This window comes from Phaethon lepturus, unplaced genomic scaffold (genome assembly GCF_000687285.1).
Source record: "Phaethon lepturus isolate BGI_N335 unplaced genomic scaffold, ASM68728v1 scaffold47472, whole genome shotgun sequence".
NCBI classification, from domain to species: domain Eukaryota; kingdom Metazoa; phylum Chordata; class Aves; order Phaethontiformes; family Phaethontidae; genus Phaethon; species Phaethon lepturus.
Genome location: NW_010522140.1, coordinates 1 through 5,640, shown reverse-complemented (window position 1 = coordinate 5,640; position 5,640 = coordinate 1).

The following is a 5,640-nucleotide window of genomic DNA, read 5'->3' as shown; positions in this document are numbered from 1 at the left end:
GTTCAGCAGACCAATACACCCAGTGCTATCTAGACCATCTGCTCTTCTTCAAATACGTAAATAAAGTCACAGTGAAATCAACCAGATTTGAGGGCTCTCCCTGCTATGCAACAAGTGACCGAAGCTACAATGTATCTACAATGATGGACCTAAAATCATAACCTAAGGGACCAAAAGATTCCGGGACAACTTCTGGAATGTACAAACCAGGAGTGGGCAGCCTTCCGCAGCCATAAATCCATGTCTTCTTCCTCTCTGTCACGAAGAGACTAAAAATGTACCAGCCAAGCATGGCCCAGTGAAACTGAAGGCATTTTTAACAGCAGACTTCCCTATCCAGCAAACAATCTTACAATAGGAACTTGGCCTGACTTCAAGCCAAATTCAACAAGGTCCCACCTATAAAGACTGTTTATATTTTTTGGATTTTTTTTTACACTAAACATTAACTGGTTTGAAACAAGCATCCTCCAGGACTCCAAGGTACTGATGGAACAGAAATTCCTCATTCCCAGCTGAATACTCCGAGCCTTGGGAAACAGTATGCTCTCCCCTCTGGCACAACTACCTATTCTCTTGTGACGCTGTAGTCCTGCTAGACAACAACCTTTATCCACCCCAGCCTGTCTTAACCAGTCCCCTTAAGACTAAGACATTCTCTGGGGAAGCGGAAGACATGCATTTGAATTGTTCAGATCTCCTTCACCTCCCAAATGCTTCCTCTGAGACTTTCTATGAGCCCTATGTAATTTTAACAAGTGGGAAGCAGACATGCTGGAAGGTTTGAGTCTAGGTTCAAATAGCTCTCTCCAAAGCTCCTATCTTAAGGGACTGAAATGCTGGCTTTTTTTTCCATCTGTTACCTCCCTCCCAAGGCAGCAAAAATGAGATACAATATAAGGGTGAGAGCTCAGTCAGCTCCAAAGATGCTGGAGTCAGCAAAGAGGAATACACAGATCAGACATGTCTGTAACAAGGAGGCTCACAGGCTCAGCGCAGGTAGTTAAACTGATCTCCCTTTCCATAGGGTATAGCTGCTCCTCAGTAGTCTGGGTCACAGCCTGATAGCTTCTAGAGTCTCTGGTTGTACTCGCAGGCTTCCACAAAGGGCTTATTCACACAAGCTGTTTAACAGCAGTGTGCTGCCCTCCATTAGCTCCCATCTCGCTTATGTGACACAGGCCCTTTGATTCCCAAGTATTTCCTGCTTTAAAGGCTTAGTGATTATTACAAAATAAAAAGCAACTTTAACCACAACCGATATTCTGCAGTAATGCTCTGTCAGAATCTTCATTCTGAAAGTTTCCCCTATGCTGACAAGTCACAGTTTGCTGTGTGTCTCTGAATAACTGATTTTTATCTACCTGCACTTCATCATCTACTGCCTTAGTGGTAACTCTGACTGTAACTCCTTATGAATCTCTGAAGAAAAGCTACATCTCTTAAATCCTTGTTGGAACAGTAGAGAGAGCCTTCTGATTTCCCATCTTTCAAGCATTTACAGAATACAGACCTTCACACACAGTTTCACCAAAAAAGCACAACACATTAACACTGCCTGTCCTTCTGACCTAGTCTACAAAAACTAGTGTTCTAGTAAATCCCTCTCGCTCCCTGGCATCCTCCTCTCAAATCCCTGCAAGTTCTATCAGGGTTCAGCAAAGACAGGAAAAATCCACTGTGTAAGACATCCTCCCAATTCACCAAGTCATCATTTGTACTCATGATTTCCTACATTGACTGTACATTCTGAATGGTCAAGGTAATAGCTTGTTTCATTAAGCCATCTTCATGGCATATAAAATGCATTTACAGCCTGCTGTTACTGAGGGTTTTGTGAATACAGGAGCTCAGAGAAATAACTGAAGTTAAATCTTCAAAACCCACTTCACAAGTAAAAGAGGCTTTCAGAGCTCAGAGAACAAGGTCACTGAACAAACTATTTACAGTGAGTAACAAACAGACAGTGAACAAATGCCTTATCTGACCTGTGTTATTCTTCCACTCAACAAAACCTAGTGTGGCAGGAAAGTCAGCAGAGCCACAGGCAGTGCACATGTGGCACCACGGTTAGAACAAGACACAGAGCAATGTCTCTTGAATCACTATCTCCCACCACCAAGCCCAAGGCATAAGGCAAATCTCCTAGCCCATACTTCCAAGAAAGATAAATAAAAGCAAGACTTCTGTGTCACAGGGATGTTGTCAAGTTTTTTGCTATCTAAACCACCAACTTATCAGATGCAGGTTGTCAAAAACAAACATTCCATCACCACACATTCTGTGAGCCACTACATTAATCTACGACCAAGAGCAACACCAAAATTCACTCGACTCAGTGAAGATTCCCCTTTAGTACGAACCCAGTTAGTCATTTCCCAGTTTGTATTTGACTGCTTGTAACACTTGCATCTGACTGCTTATATGCCAACAACCTCAAAACAGATTTTTTTTAAATAAATGGACTCAGTGCTTTTCAAACACACGTTTAGTGTTTCTGAGCAGAGACAAATATAATAACAACGTAAGACTAAAGACACCCTGTGCAACCTTATGCTTCATTCTCCCTGCAATACTAGGTTTAACCTTAATTTTCTAAGGCTGTGATCAATGCTAAAGGTGCCTCACAGGCCATGCATTGTTTGAGAATGACAGACACAGGACCAGACTAGCCATAACTGTGGTGTTCCCACTAAATTTAACTCCATTTGCCAGCTACCTACAGACAGATGGTATCTTTCTGAAGTCTGGTCAGATTGCAACTCTCTCCTTTGTCCAAGGCTGAAAACGCACACAGTGAAGTGCTGATTCCCTGCTAGCTTACCTGACAGTATATATTAAAACAAGATCTTCACTACTAAAAGCACATGCAAAAAAGTCACCGTGGAGGGTACTACACTTCAAATTAATACCTCCTAGTTCCTCTGTCTGATCTGTCCACCTATACACATGCTTTGATCTCAGAGTAAATGAGATTTACTCTGCTTTCATCAAGGAATAAGTTACCTTGGACTGCTTCATATTATCATAGGACAGGATATGAACACACAGAGTTACCCCTGGGTACTGAATACGCTGTAGGTTCACAGCTGAGCTTGTCCCCATGATAATTTCTTCACTTGCCTGCAGCTTGAGGCTAGCTCATAAGTATGAGCTAGCTTGAGGTTTAAAAAAATAAAAATTAAAAATACAGTGAATACCACTGGACTGTGCATTGAATTAGGTGAGGTCAGCACTGTGTGTGTTAGCTGACTTTAGAAGTTTGTCTTCTAGCATCTTTTTTACTTTTTAATGTGTCTTTTTCACTTTTTAAAATATCTGGAGATAGCTCATATGTATTATCCACTTGCTTATACACACAATCATTCTGAGTTGTGACAAGATTTTAAAATGCATTGGCTATTGCATCTAAAAAAGAAGTAAAATACTTGTGCTCCCTTCTACCTAACATATACCATTATAAAACTCACAATTCTTCCGTGAAAATTTAAGTAGAAAATGCCCATATATAACATGTTATTTATAACCCTTCATTAAGCCCCTCCCACTGAGTCTGATTTATCATGCTACGCTCCCTAATATTAAATGCCATCATCAGGCAGGATCTCACATTGCTTCAGCCTCAGCACACTGACTTACCAGGGAAAATGCAAAATTAAACCCAACTCAAACACTGATTTCAGCACTGATGAAAGAAGCTGCCTCAACTGTGTTGGCCCCTATCCACAGCACGTGCACTGGCGGTGCAGGCTTCCTGCTTGGTGCTCAGCCAGTGTGCCTCAGCCTACACTAGCAGGGACCATCTGTAGGGATGAAATAAGAGTTCAACTTCGAAATTTACTTCCAACCTTGAGAGTAGCCGGCCTACTCTCTCCTCCAGGAACCACTAAATAATACAGCATACATAGTTTGCTGAAAAGGCAGTCTCTGTTAGGGGCAATCTCTATGTCCATGTCCTGTGGGGCTTCTCATTTTCACTACACATTGTTTTGCACATTATCATCACAGTCAGGATTTAATTGTGGATAATAAGGCAACTCTTATAAGAACACAGTTCTAAGATACTAGCATCCTGGTTGGTCTCATGCTGCTACACTGGTTTTACTACCAGTAACGGCTATAAATAGGTCTTATACAGCACTTGTCACCCACGTATCTTTAAGAAAAATTATAAAAGGAGACAAGAACTATCACCCCATTTTAAAGACAGGGAAACTGAGGTATTGAAAGGGACGTAATGAAAAAATGCAAATGCCAGCAGCAAAGTGAGGCGTAAAACCAGGTCTCCTGCATCCTAGCTGGGTGCTCCAGGGAACACAGTTGGAAAGCTCCATATCCCATTACTCGTATACTGAGTCGCTGAGTTGCCCCAGCAAGGATCTTATTTTTCATTATGGAGTGAAAAATAAAACGAGCCACAGGGCTCTAACTCCTCTTGCAAGCCATACACACACAGCCAGAAATTTCTATGGCAAACGACGCAGTGAAAATGCAGCCTGACAGAGAGCAAAGTGGCAGCAGCAAGCCAGCCCATCTAGGTGCCAGGATGGTTGTATCACTCATTATTCAGGGAGAGAGGGGGAGTTGGAAGCATTACTTCAACTGTAAGAAAACAGGCTGGCTGCTGATTAATCCAAAATGCTGCTGTTATGACAGACCTCATGGTCACCGGCCTCCAAAGACAAATGTAAAGGTTCAAAAGCAAGCCACTACAAATAACTACCTTCTAGTTCTCACCAGTGGCCAGTCAGGCCTTGGAGACAGGCTCAGTAACATACAGCTGAAGACTGCTATTTTGTGTGGTCATTCCCAGCAATGAAATAGATCTCTGAAACTCAACTTGTTAACACTAAGTATTAAAGGAAATAAAGCAACTGAATTTGATATGTGTTTTCTGCCAAGACCAAGGCCTCAGCAGTCTCCTTTAGAGAGAAATATCTGTGCTGAACTCAAACATGCCTACCTTTCATACCTCTACACTACCTGTAGAGATATAGATAGAACCTTAGATAAAACTAAGGTTTGAAAAAGCTCCTCAGCAAGCCAAAAGAAATAAAACAACAGGCCCTACTACTCTCCAGACAGCAAATGGCACTGAAGAAGATGAATAAAAAAAATCAGATGTTTCATTTTTGGGTTTTTTTTTAAGCAAGATGACAAGACACCAAGAAACCTTGAGAGAACCAGAGCAGAGCCAGATCTGTTGGCCCCAGGATCACAGCCAGTTTATTTCAATCAGTTTCAGATGCAGCCCCAGAGCAGCCAGGGAACTGCTTTGGAGATACCTGCTGTCAAACCAAAAGTGGGCCAGGGCCAGACTCTAGGCACATATCCCACTCCCGCATCCCCAGCAATCCCCACACAACACCCCTGCACCTCCCTCCTGCAGAGCACCGCCTGGGTGCTTCACTCAGCCACTCCCAAGTCACAGCCAGCACGGAAAGGAGCACAGGGGGCTGCGCTCCCACATACCCGGGAGCAAACCACCTTCTCCAGAGCATGGCACAGCAGCTTATCCTGACCGGAGGCTAAGACAGAGGGCTCTCCCCAAAGGGCACAACCCGGGCTGCCCAACACTTGGGCCTCACCCTGCCTGCCCTCACAGAGGGGATGTGCACACCCACCTGTTCCCTCAGAGGC